Source organism: Tachysurus vachellii, chromosome 26, assembly GCF_030014155.1.
Source record: "Tachysurus vachellii isolate PV-2020 chromosome 26, HZAU_Pvac_v1, whole genome shotgun sequence".
NCBI lineage: Eukaryota > Metazoa > Chordata > Actinopteri > Siluriformes > Bagridae > Tachysurus > Tachysurus vachellii.
The window spans coordinates 2,011,533-2,026,000 of NC_083485.1; the positions used below are offsets into that span (position 1 = coordinate 2,011,533).

Here is a 14,468-nt window from a genome sequence, read left to right on the forward strand (position 1 = left end):
ACCTGTCTGTTCTGTCCTCTGTGGAGCTCCAGATAGTTTCTGTTTGTGTGAATAATAAAGTGTAAATGTGTTGTGAATGAGTTTAAAGATAAATTATAAAATAAAGAAAAGAACTGTTACTTTGGTCATAAAACAGTTTCATTATCTTCCTAAACAAATCTAAGATCATAAAGGTTTAACAGTTAGCCATCAGTCAGTAAATCTACATAACATTCTGTTACACTGTGATCATCATCATCTGCTCACATTGGACAGATTCATCAGGTACAGAAACATAACTGTGGAGGGAAAAATCATGCAGCCAGAAACAAATTATTAATGTATGTGTATTTATACAACTGCTTCAAGACAAATATTAAATTGTTCTGATATCAGCACATGTAACTATAGAACATTGTATATGGAGAACATTAATGACTCATCAGTCCATTTAGATCTTCTCCCATACTGAGGTGTAGCTCCTTATTAGTGCAGGAGAAAATAAAGTGTAGGAGAGACATTCTGATGGAGTCTGTCAGTGGTGTGTGTTATATGCTGTGTGTTTGTTGTGTCTTTTACTCGACACGGTAAACGTCTCTGTACATTATTACACTGCAGTGAGGTTACACACAGGTGCATTGTGGGAAAGAAGCTGACTGATGGAAGTGGAATCTCACTTACTGATCAGACTCCTTCACATAAACATGATCTGAAAATCATCTTTATGTTTCTATTTGATTCCTGGATTAAAATGTAATATATGTGATAAGTTTATAAAATATCAGCTTTTACTATTAGTGTGAAGTCGAGTTATTTACTTACCGAGTCTGTGAGAAGTATCATGTAAAACAACAGAGAGAAATGTAATGTTAGATAAAATACAATGAGAAAAACTTATGATTTACAGTCAGAACAGCTGATAAACAATCTGTCTATTGGATAAAGACTCTGAGGTCATGCTGGTGGATTTTTGTTCTGTGTCTCAGATCTCTACAGACTTTCACTGAGGTTTATGTTTAATCGTTATACATGGTGTTTATTCATTGTGTAGAAAATATTGGAGTTTCTTTACTCATCATTGTGACTGTCACAGTTTCTGAGCACAAGGTAAAAGAGCAAAACCTCTCACTTTCAACAAGAGCTAGTCTTTTTCCTAGCGTTATCCGGTTAGCTCACACTGTGACTCTGTCTGATTCTGCAGCAGTCTGATCACCGATGTCTCAGTGTAACTCTGATCATTCTGACTGCGCTCATTCAAACACAGCACACAGTCTACAGAACAAACTAGCAGCCCAATATTACCGAGCTTTGTGTGTTGCTTTGCTTCTCACTGCTATACGTTCAGCTTTTTCTCTCTCAGTATCAGTGTGTAGGTCAGATTTCTGTGTCTGTACAACACTAAATGACAAACTAGACACCAGCATGATGAATGTTCTGTTAGAGATCACAGTCTGTTGTGTTCACTACACTATGCTCATGATGCTCAGATATCTATGTGCTATTGCACTCTGAACACACAGCACAGTCTAATCTATTTCATCTGAACAATAAATATATTATTCATGCAGCATCAAGACATCACTAGCACAGAAAAGGGGTTTATACTCACCACTGCTCATAAACTGTGAAAGTAAATAAAACAGTGTGAAGATTTTATGCATGATTACAAATGTGAATTGTTCCATGTGAAAATGTGGAAAGTAACTGTTACTCTGGTTAAAACACAGCTGATGTGTGTCTTAATAAAAAAGAGGAAAACTAGACAACAATCAGTCATCACACACAGTAAATCTGTATCATGTAGCATTGTGCTAATATACCGCTAGTTCCCCTTAAGGAAGAGAAATATCTTGTGATTTATTGGAAAATCCTATTTTCTGATCTCTGCATGTCTTTACCAATATACAGTATGTCAGTATTTGTACATTTCCCCCTGTGTATTTTAAATATATAGTGAAATATTTTGTAATATATCTCTGTGCTATTGTAGTAGATAAAGGAATATACAGAATATCAGATTCTCACTTCCTTTAATTATAAACACAGACATTTATCAATGTAAAACCTGAACAGATAACAGAATGATGTTCTTTACTGCTGCCTCGTCTATATACTGGTTACGACAGCATGTGACATGTCGCAGTAGATTAGAGAAGATGCGTGATCTCCTTCTGTTTAATGTACATTAACCCTGTTGTATAAGTTTGTACACCCTTTTCTAATTGCTAATGTGGCAGTGTTTCAGAATAAACCAATCACGTTCAAACTCTTGTTAAATACTCACTAGAAGATACCTGCTGTTAATTAAAGTGACTGATGGACACCAAATAAAGTACAGCTGTTCCTGTAGGATTGTTCACTTTAGTAACTAGAAAAGCCATGGGGCTGCAAAGAGCTGACAAAGCAGGTACAGGATCTCATTGTTGAGAAATATCAATTAGGAGAGGGTTACAAACAAATTTCAAGACATTGAATATACCATGGAACACTGGAAAGACAATAATCAACACCCTCTAAACCCTCTAATATTATTCAGAAGCCCATCAGAAAACTGGTCAGGGAGGCTGTCAAGAAGCACAATATAGATTCTACATATGTCTGAACTACAGGTTAGAGTGACAAGATGGAAGTCTGTTTTATGCAAAAAAAAAATATCTAAGTCTGGTTAAAGTTATCAACAAAATATATCCAGTCTCCCAAAATGATGTGGAATAATGTTTTATGGTCTGATGAGACTGAAGTTGAACCTTTTGGTCATAATAACAAAGGATATGTCTGGCACAAAGAAACCACATCACCAGAAGATCTCCATCACCACAGTGAAGCATGGAGGTGGCAGCATTTGAGATTATGGTTTTTGGAAACAAACAGTCTGCAGGAAATCTGTTTGTGAGTGAGGATTTTTCTCCCAGCATAAATGGTTATGTTAGGAACCTGGGTGTCATTTTTGACACAGAACTTTGCTTTGACCGACAAGTAAATGCTGTTGTGAAATCATCCTTTCATCAGTTAAGGAAGTTGTCCAAGCTGAAATCTATTCTTTCCAGAAAAGACTTAGAATCTGTTGTTCGTGCTTTTATTTCTACGAGGTTGGACTATTGTAATGCCTTATACCTGGGTTTGAATGCATCTCTCATAGCTCGCCTTCAGTATGTTCAAAATGCTGCTGCTGTGCTTTTAACTGGCACTAAGAAGAGGGATCACATAACACCTGTGTTAATTTCTTTACACTGGCTTCTGGTGTTATATGGGATAGAATATATAAGGTCTTGATCATTGTGTATAAGGCCTTACATCAACAGGCTCCTGACTACATAAAATCTATGTTGAGCCCATACAAATCTTCTCGCTCTTTGAAAGCAAATGAGCATATGGTGTTGTCTGTTCTGCGAACACGGTTGAGGAGGAGTGGAGATCGTGCTTTCTCTGCGGCAGCTTCTGTGTTATGGAAAGGGCTACCGTTGTCTTTGATATCGACTCCCTCTTTTGGTAGTTTTAAAGGACAATTGAAGACTTTCCTTTTTTCTAAGGCTTTTACAGTATGATTGGTATGTTTTCCCGAGTTATTGTGTATGGAATTTTATGTATTTATTTTATTGTTAGTTTGGTGTGTTTTTATGATTATACTTTTAATGACTTATATAATGATTTTTACCATGTAAAGCACTTTGGTCCATTGTTATGGTGTTGAAACTGCTATACAAATAACTTTTGATTGATTGATTGATTGATCATCATTCTTTAGGGCTGCTTTTCTTCAGCTGGAACTGGGGCTTTAATCAGACTGGAGGTAATAATGAATAGCTCCAAATACCAGTCAGTTTTGGTGCAAAACCTTTAGGGCTTCTGCTAAAACACCTAAGATGAAGAGGAATGTCACCTTTCAGCAGGACAACGACCCGAAGCACAAACACAAATCAACAAAGGAATGACTTCATTAAAACAAGCACAAGGTTTAGGAATGGCCCAGTCAGAGTCCAGATCCAAATCCAATCTAAAATCTGTGGGGTGACCTGAAGAGGGCTGTGCACAGGAGATGCCCAGACAATATGACAGAGTCAGAATGCTTTTACAAGGAAGAAAGGCAAAATATTGCTGAGTCACGATGAGTTAAACTGATAACAACTCTCTTGTTATAACTCTTAATAAAGATTGAATGATGTGATAAAATCTAAAGGTGCTTCAAATAAGTATAAATTTAGGGGTGTGTGAACTAATAAAACTGGGTTATTGTACATTTTAATTTTTTTACCCTAAAATAACTTTAATATATAAGTTGCAATTTCACTATAAAAGTGGAAAAGTTTCTGATATAATTTTTCATCTTTTCATTTCTTACACAACAAAAAAAATGCAATTTCAACAGAGGTGTGTAAACTTTTTTATATCTATTACATATTTTTATGTTTCTATTTGATTCCTGGATTAAAATGTAATATATGTGAGAAGTTTATAAAATATCAGCTTTTACTATTAGTGTGAAGTCGAGTTATTTACTTACCGCTGTGAGAAGTATCATGTAAAACAACAGAGAGAAATGTAATGTTAGATAAAATACAATGAGAAAAACTTATGATTTACAGTCAGAACAGCTGATAAACAATCTTCACTCTGTGCTTTCAAAGATGTTCAGCTACAATTTTAACTATTTTAATAAAATAGAACAACAGATAGTGAATCATTATAAATAGTTTATATTAAATAATGAAAGACTTCATGAGGTGTTTTTACTCAGTGCAGTAACACAGATCTGTGATCAGCTGCTGAATAAAACACTCCATATGAAGTGAAAATGCTGAACATCACCATATTTTAACCCCATTTCAATCTGTATCAGGGAAAAATAAAGACAAGTTCTACTGTCTTCCATAAATGTCCATGTCTCCATGTTTCACAGAAGTGCTGCTTTGATTTGGATCATGAACAGTTTTCTTTTCACTTCACACTTTCCTCTTTTCATCACTCTGCTACAGCTTAGTCTTTGTCTCATCTGTCCATCATCTACTTTTTAACAAACTGGAATCTGCTCCTTTGCTCTTGAACTTTATCTGTGTGTTTATCTGTCTATTGGATAAAGACTCTGAGGTCATGCTGGTGGATTTTTGTTCTGTGTCTCAGATCTCTACAGACTTTCACTGAGGTTTATGTTTAATCGTTATACATGGTGTTTATTCATTGTGTAGAAAATATTGGAGTTTCTTTGCTCATTAATCTACAGAACAAACTAACAGACCAATATTACCTGGGGTTTGTGTGGTTTTGGTTCTTATTGCTATAATCACCAGTTTCTACTGGATGTGTTTGATATGTAATTTAATTTCCTCTCTGATGTAAAAATGTCTCTGATTGTTTCAGTTTAAACTGATAATGAGTCAGTCTCTGATTATTAGCTTCAGTAGATCAGATTGTGTTCACTAATGACTGTTTGTTATAAAACCTTCAGCTTTTTCTCTCTCAGTATCAGTGTGTAGGTCAGATTTCTGTGTCTGTACAACACTAAATGACAAACTAGACACCAGCATGATGAATGTTCTGTTAGAGATCACAGTCTGTTGTGTTCACTACACTATGCTCATGATGCTCAGATATCTATGTGCTATTGCACTCTGAACACACAGCACAGTCTAATCTATTTCATCTGAACAATAAATATATTATTCATGCAGCATCAAGACATCACTAGCACAGAAAAGGGGTTTATACTCACATCTCAGTAGATCCTGTGAAAGTAAATAAAACAGTGTGAAAATTTTATGCATGATTACAAATGTGAATTGTTCCATGTGAAAATGTGGAAAGTAACTGTTACTCTGGTTAAAACACAGCTGATGTGTGTCTTAATAAAAAAGAGGAAAACTAGACAACAATCAGTCATCACACACAGTAAATCTGTATCATGTAGCATTGTGCTAATATACCGCTAGTTCCCCTTAAGGAAGAGAAATATCTTGTGATTTATTGGAAAATCCTATTTTCTGATCTCTGCATGTCTTTACCAATATACAGTATGTCAGTATTTGTACATTTCCCCCTGTGTATTTTAAATATATAGTGAAATATTTTGTAATATATCTCTGTGCTATTGTAGTAGATAAAGGAATATACAGAATATCAGATTCTCACTTCCTTTAATTATAAACACAGACATTTATCAATGTAAAACCTGAACAGATAACAGAATGATGTTCTTTACTGCTGCCTCGTCTATATACTGGTTACGACAGCATGTGACATGTCGCAGTAGATTAGAGAAGATGCGTGATCTCCTTCTGTTTTTCTCTCTTTCACTCCCAAATCCCTCTCTCCTATGAAGGAAGCTTTAGAAATGAAGTGAAGGACTTCTGTTCTCAGTTCAGTCAGGTTGTCTTTATGCTGTGTGCATTAACACGACTTACTACCATTAGCTTAAAGACACTAAACACCAGGCCGAGTCGACTCTTCAGTGCTTTTTCAAAACATGGTGTGATTGTTACGCAGAGCGACTGATGACAATTATTCTGTCTACAAACACTGAAAACTGTTAAAGCTGTGATTTATGTTTATTGTGTAACATTCTGATGGAGTCTGTCAGTGGTGTGTGTTATATGCTGTGTGTTTGTTGTGTCTTTTACTCGACACGGTAAACGTCTCTGTACATTATTACACTGCAGTGAGGTTACACACAGGTGCATTGTGGGAAAGAAGCTGACTAATGGAAGTGGAATCTCACTTACTGATCAGACTCCTTCACATAAACATGATCTGAAAATCATCTTTATGTTTCTATTTGATTCCTGGATTAAATGTAATATATGTGAGAGGTTTATAAAATATCAGCTTTTACTATTAGTGTGAAGTCGAGTTATTTACTTACCCCTGTGAGAAGTATCATGTAAAACAACAGAGAGAAATGTAATGTTAGATAAAATACAATGAGAAAAACTTATGATTTACAGTCAGAACAGCTGATAAACAATCTTCACTCTGTGCTTTCAAAGATGTTCAGCTACAATTTTAACTAGATTTGTAAAGTTCGTCGAGACAAACTTTGATGTTGGCTTTGACGGTGCAAGTATTCGCAAAGGCCGGTGCTTTTTGGAGGCGAGTGGACATAAGGGTTAGTGTTACTTTTGGAGGCAAGTGGACAGAAAGATTGTGAAAGCTACTGGACCGCTAGGGTGCCAATACTTTTGGAGGCGAGCGGACATGAGCATGTGACATGATCCGAATAATCAATGAGCCAGTTCCCCTCATTGTGCTGAGTGTTTTGATATGTCACATGTCCATGTTGTGCAAATTTTTTATTTTCACGTGATGACACGTGACGACACGTGACGTGACGTGACCATAACACACGTGAGGCACTTCCCCTCATTGGGCTGAGTGTTTTGATATGTCACATGTCCGTGTTGTGCAAATTTTTTATTTTCACGTGATGACACGTGACGACACGTGACGTGACGTGACCATAACACACGTGAGGCACTTCCCTTCATTGGGCTGAGTGTTTTGATATATGACATGTCCATGTTGTGCTAATTTTTGATTTCGCTTATTTTGGGGGCGGGGCTACACGTGACGTCACGTGACGTGACCAAAATACACGTGGGGCAGTTCCCCTCATTGTGCTGAGTGTTTTGATATGTCACATGTCCATGTTGTGCTAATTTTTGATTTCGCTTATTTTGGGGGCGGGGCTACACGTGACGTCACGTGACGTGACCAAAATACACGTGGGGCAGTTCCCCTCATTGTGCTGAGTGTTTTGATATGTCACATGTCCATGTTGTGCAAATTTTTTATTTCGCTTATTTTGGGGGCGGGGCTACACGTGACGTCACGTGACGTTACCAAAATACACGTGGGGCAGTTCCCCTCATTGTGTTGAGTGTTTTGATATGTCACATGTCCATGTTGTGCAAATTTTTTATTTTCACGTGATGACACGTGACGACACGTGACGTGACGTGACCATAACACACGTGAGGCACTTCCCCTCATTGGGCTGAGTGTTTTGATATGTCACATGTCCATGTTGTGCAAATTTTTGATTTCGCTTATTTTGGGGGCGGGGCTATACACGTGACGTCACGTGACGTGACCAAAATACACGTGGGGCAGTTCCCCTCATTGGGCTGAGTGTTTTGATATATGACATGTCCATATTGTGCTCATTTTTGATTTCGCTTATTCTGGGGGCGGGGCTACACGTGACGTCACCAGTATACCCGGTGGGGTGCCAATACTTTTGGCAAAAAGTGGCTACTGAGGGTTTGGACATTTCATGTCAATACTGCAGTCATTATGGGATTCTACTTATTATTATACTGCATAGAACACAGGAGAGAAGCCGTGCCTGAGCTCTGAGCACGCTGCGTGTGTGAAAGCTTAGAGGAATTTTAGGAATTCCCCATTCAAGTCTATGGGACGTTCCATCGTCGACTACGGGAAAACCGAAAGTTCCGTCGGAACGCCGAGTCCGGAACTTTGTCCGGAGTAACGTCCTAAAGAACCTGTCCGAGTTTGGTGTAAATCGCTCGAAAACTTGCCGAGTTATAAACCTCCAAAATTTATAATGGAAGTGGATACGAAAAAAGGCCACTTTGAGCTTCCGTACCGGGAATGCCGGAATTCCGATCGCTTAGAAAAGTAATAGCAACAAACTTCAGACCAGGGTCTACGACATATCCGAATTTGGTGCATGTGGCTCGAAAGCCCTAGGACGAGTTACTCTTGATAAATTTGTGGCTAAGAATAATAATAATAATAATAATAATAATAATAATAATAATAATAATAATAATAATAATAATAATAAGCTTATAAAGGAAATCAGAATGTTGGCTTCTACAAAGCCAACATAACTATTTTAATAAAATATAACAACAGATAGTGAATCATTATGTCAGAACACTGAGGTGTCGTCATGTATTAAAACCCAGACCCAATCACAGGGAAGCTAAAAACACTGCATCAGTTACCTCAAAGTTAATACAGTGTTAGTAATAAAAATGTAACATGTTAAACTGTACTGTTATAATGTTCACAGGAATATTAATCTTATCATTGTTAGGAAAAAGTTTTAGAGCTTTGACTCATGAATTACTGATTTGAGCTGCAGTACGTTACTCATCTGAATGAAGAAGTTCGCTCTTATTCTCCACTCATTCTGTCAGTGCAGTTCATTTAAAAACTAGTGACTGGTTAACCTTAACAAGCTACTGCTAGTGTTATCTAAAATCATACACACAATAAATTAGTATGAATCTGAGTTAGTGTTAGCTGCCTTAGTCAACCTCATCTCTGTGGAATTAAATGAAAGTTTGGATCATGTTCCATTCACTAACATGGGAACTGGTGGAGTTAACAATTGTTCTGCAGACAGCCACTAGAGGGCGTCAGTGGCATTTTGGGTTCACATTATTTTCTTTTTTTATTTTCTTTATATTATTTTCACATTTATCTCATGTTAGAGATTTTAATCTGTTTAATAATTGTGAGTGTGTTTGTGTGATATTGATTCTTGCCTGATTTTAAAATATAGTGATAAATGATTTAATCATTCAGAAGCACTAACCTAGAGCTCTGAGCACCAAGATAGATTTGGATCAGATCACATGTAACATGTATATAAATGAAAAGAGTCCATTTTAAGACACACAGAAACAGTTCATTAGGAATCTGCAGTCTGGCTGAATTCATTCATACTGGTAAAAATCTTTGTGTGTAAACACGACTAATGAAAGATGAGAGTCTACATTGTAGTGGGAGTCGTTCAGTTTCTCATTTCATGTTATTAACACAGTTACAAGGACAATACAGTTTGTGTTCTCCAGGTCTGTACCTTACTGTGTTAGTTTTAAAACAAATCATGTTGGAAAAGTCCAACACTACAACCTGTAACTCCTGATATTAGTCTCCACTCTGAATTTACAGACTTACAGAAGTAGAGAAATACAAACACAGCATGTTAGCAGGAGCTAAGCTGACTACATGACGAGCTAATCTGTGTTCTCTGGACTGTTATACATCTCACATTAGTCACTAGACAGATATACTTACACCAAAAGTCTTAATCATCAGCCAGACTGTTTTATTCCTCTACCTTTAACCTAAATGTGTGTAGTTTGGTTCTCAGTGCTGTATTTGGCAGTGATGTAGTCTGATCTACTGGATATACAGAAATTGTAATCATTTAAATCACATTTAGTGTGTAATTTAATTTCCTCTCTGATGTAAAAAATATCTCTTTGTTTTAGTTTAAACTGATATTCAGTCAATCTCTGATTAATAGATAAATAAAGTTAGATAAATAAATCCCTAGTTACTTCATATTTGTACAAGCTGCTGCTTTTAAGCCCTTGTGCAGGTGTGTAGAAGAGTGAAAAATAGAGTTACTGTTAATTCACCTCAAATGATCTTCACTCCACATTAGCAGCCTGTATACTGAATCTCACACTGAATACTGAGTGTGTTTATGTACTGAGATGAGAAGCACAGATGATGATGTGGAGTTTATACAGTGTGGAGATCAGGAACACTTACACATAAATACTGTAATCTCTTCTGTTCTGTCTCCATCAGTGACCTGACAGAGGTAATCTCCTCTATCTGACCGTGTACAGTTTCTCAGCTGTAAGGAGACGTTTCCTCTCTCCAGCTCCTGAGTGAACAGACTCACTCTGCCCTCATAACCTCTCCCCTCTGTCACCTTACTGTTCTTATAAACACAAACACAGTCTGTCTCCTTAAACCACCGGATCTCCAAGTCAACAGCACTGATTTCAGGAGACAGACGACATGAGAGAGTGACAGCAGAGCGATTATACAACTCTGTATTACTGGGACCACTGAGTTTAAACTCATCTGTGTGGGAAAACACACACACACACACACACACACACACACACACACACACACACACAATTAGATTAATCTTCAATCTTCAAATTATATTTATAAATTCGTTCCTTGAAATATAACTTACTGCTTGCAGTCGCCATCTTTATCTCTTTCGGTAGATTCAGACTAATAAAATCCTAAACACACACACACACACACACACACACACACAGAGAGAGAGAGAGAGAGAGAGAGAGAGAGAGAGAGAGAGAGAGAGAGAGAGAGTCCTCATGTTTAACACAAATACATGATAAGAAGGTAAGGAATTACACACAATTGGATTAGTTTGAGATTAGCTTGTACTTTAGCATGATGCTAACTCCTCTTACCTTTCCTGTTCCTCATATAAACACATCTGATACTTTAACTGAAGTGTTTCCACATTTCAGAGCGCCACATATTCGGTATTTAACTCATTAGGGTTTAAACACCGTGTTTAAAATGTCCCCTGTCTACATATACACATATATTCCTCCTGTATCAGTCCGTTACAGCAGGAAGTGTAATGGCGCAGTGACTCTGTCTGAGAGTCGAAAACTATTTTCACTTTCACCTTCATTACAGACATAGATATCTATACACTAGATGTCGCCTTGGGGTCCTAAAAATGCGTCAAAACCGCCGCCATCTTTGTACGGTGCTCCTTTACTTCAAATGTATGTCCGATGCCGGAATCTGTGCTCTTTTATCAAGTTACTTCACTTAAAGACATATTTAATGACATTCTGCCTGAAAATGTTTTGGATTTTTTTTTTTAATCTTTTTATCTTCTGTTAATTAAAAAGTAATTAAAATGTATAATATGACTTGCTGTTTATATTTTTTGTTTTTATTGTATTTATATGATATTTATGTTTTTGTAATTGAATTTTTGCCATGAAAATAGCTTTGATTGCTGACGGCATTAAAATAAAATAATCAGAATCTAAATCTGTTTGTAGATTCCCAAGTGATAAACAGAGACGTCAGTCATGGACAAGTTGCAGGGACACTGAACACTTTTTTTTTTAAATAGTTAACTCAGCTGACAGTCCTGGAAAGATGTCACCAGTTAGGTTGGCAGTGTAACACACAAGTTCATCCTCAAAGTCAAACTTTGTGGGTTTTTTGGTTTATGTGACTTTACTTATTTAATGTTGCAAAAATATTGCGGGAAAAGAATAAATAAGAGATTGAACAGTCTTTGGCACCTCAACTATCTAACTTTCACATTATGTTCTCAAATTTGTGATTTGCTTCCACCTGCAAATTGCTTTGTGTATCATATTTAATAAACCAATACAATTTAAATGTGTAAATGAACATGTACTGTATAGTCACACCATTGTAGCAGTGTTACATGCAGTAGGCTATAAGGTAAGTAGTGATTGTTCATTTGAAGTTTACTCAAGTGGAAGAATGTAAGTAATAAACTTACACCTACTAGCACTATGTATTATATTGTGAAAAAGGAGATTATCTTAATATCAAAACCTTAAATTTTCTCTGGACTTAATGATAAATACAAAGCAACATTATTACTATTGTGCCGGACAAAACTTCGGCACGTAACTTGTCCCGCAGCTTTTGTCCTAGACCCATGAATGAGGTGTCAAATCGACTGGCTCATTGAGAAGAGGTGTGCTATGACTTTTATAAGTGATCCGAGTATCGGTACTTCCGGTACCGGGTCTCAAAAGTGGCCTTTTTTCCCATAGACTCCCATTATAAACTTTGGAGGTTTATAACTCAGCAAGCTTTCGAACTATCTAAACCAAACTCAGCCAGCTCCTTTATGGTGATACTCTGAACAAAGTTTTATATTGGTGTACCGACTGGCCTTTCGGTTCTGCCGTGGCCCCAAAATATGCAAAATCAAAAAACTTTTTACAACATGGACATGTGACATATCAAAACACTCAGAACAATGAGGGGAACTTCCTCATGTGTATTCTGATGATGTGACTTGATGTCACATGTTGCCCCGCCCCCAAAATAAGCGAAATCAAAAAGTTAGCACAACATGGACGTGTCATATATCAAAACACTCAGCCCGATGAGGGTAACTTGCAAGCACCATTCACATTTTAGTCAGGAAATGTACATTCTAGTTAGGTCTTATTATATACATGTATAATAATAATAATAATAATAATAATAATAATAATAATAACAATTGTAATAATAATCATAACAATGTTAATAATAATAATAATAACAATAATAATAATAATAATAATAATAATAAATTAAAAATAGATCATAAAAAGATACTGTGTCTGTCAGTATTTCTTTTCCTATCTTCCAAATTATCTACCTAAATAATTTTTTCTCTGCTTTCTATTTTCTGTCTTCTAAATCTTCTCCTCCCCCTTCCATTGGCGGAGAAAGATGTTGACGTCACTTCTTCCGAGAGATTTGATTGTCGCGCTATGAGCGTGTCCCCTTTGAGGTGCAGGGATTTGCTGAGAAAGATGGAGAAGTAGAAAGATGCAGTAAGCCTGTAAGTAGGGCCTGTGGTAGCCTAGTGGTTAAGGTGATGGGCTACCAATCTTAAGGTTGTGAGTTCGATCCCAAGTCCACCAAGCTGCCACTGTTGGGCCCCTGAGCAAGGCCCTTAACCCTCAATTGCTCAGCTGTATAAAAATTAGATAATGTAAGTCGCTCTGGATAAGGGCGTCTGCCAAATGCTGTAAATGAAAGCAAAACAGAGCCTGAAAAGTCAACAAGCTCTAATGTTTTTCCCTGAAACACTGCCGCTAATTTCCTGTTTTTTTTCTCCATTTATGAGAAGTCTGTATTTCACCTTTTTGTCATCATTTCTATAGTTTGTGATGTGTGTACTTATTTATTATTGTGTGCTCTGTGGGGCTGCTTTCTGCTCCCTTAATGTTCTTCTTAAAGGTGGGGTGCACGATGTTTGAAAGCCAATGTTGAAATTTAAAATCACCAAAACAAACACGCCCCTAGCCCAAATGGGTGTCACCCCTGTTTTGATAGCTCCGCTCCACACATACATGCGTGACCCAGGCAACTATTATGGCGGAACCTGCTGGGGCAGCTGGCCGAGGGTATATTTTTATCAATAAATGAACTCAATGAGATACTATGGTAATACAAATGTGTTTTTGTAGTACTGTGTGTTGTACCGTGAAAGGTTTAGCTCCGTTTCACGCGGAAGACGACGTTCGACACCTAAAACCTGAGGCAGAGGTAACGGCAGGTATCCACCATGTCAATGTTTCAAACGCTTTATGCTAATGTCAGACATGCGCACTGAACACTCTCTCTGGACACGCCCCTTTATGCTAATGTCAGACATGCACACTGAACACTCTCTCCGCCGCATATTGACAAGACATGCCCCCTTTATGCTAATGTCAGACATGCGCACTGAACACTCTCTGCTTATTGACAAGACACGCCCCTTTCTGCTAATTGGCTACACATTTGTTTTTTTTGTCGGCCAGACTCAGTTTTGTGAAGCATTTTTCAAACATCATGCACCCCAGCTTTAACGTTAGTGAATTGAATTTCAAGTTCATATGATTTGTCACAATTGAATTATTGTGAATCCTGTTGCAGTGGAAATAAAATATAAAAGTAATTGAAAAAACAGAAATTAATTC

General features: G+C 37.1%; 1 protein-coding gene across 2 annotated transcripts in view; it reads right to left on the reverse strand.

Annotated features, from left to right (window-relative positions):
* The window catches only part of LOC132841176 (calponin homology domain-containing protein DDB_G0272472-like), a 102,535-nt gene that overhangs the window by 46,353 nt on the left and 41,714 nt on the right, over positions 1-14,468 (reverse strand). The window contains exon 1 of one of the 2 annotated variants that reach the window (XM_060863419.1): positions 3-824. The exons of the other annotated variant lie outside the window; for it this stretch is intronic. The gene's annotated coding sequence lies outside the window, so the exon portion shown is untranslated. Of the gene's footprint in view, positions 1-2; positions 825-14,468 lie in introns of those variants that run through there. 2 annotated transcript variants of the gene reach the window in all.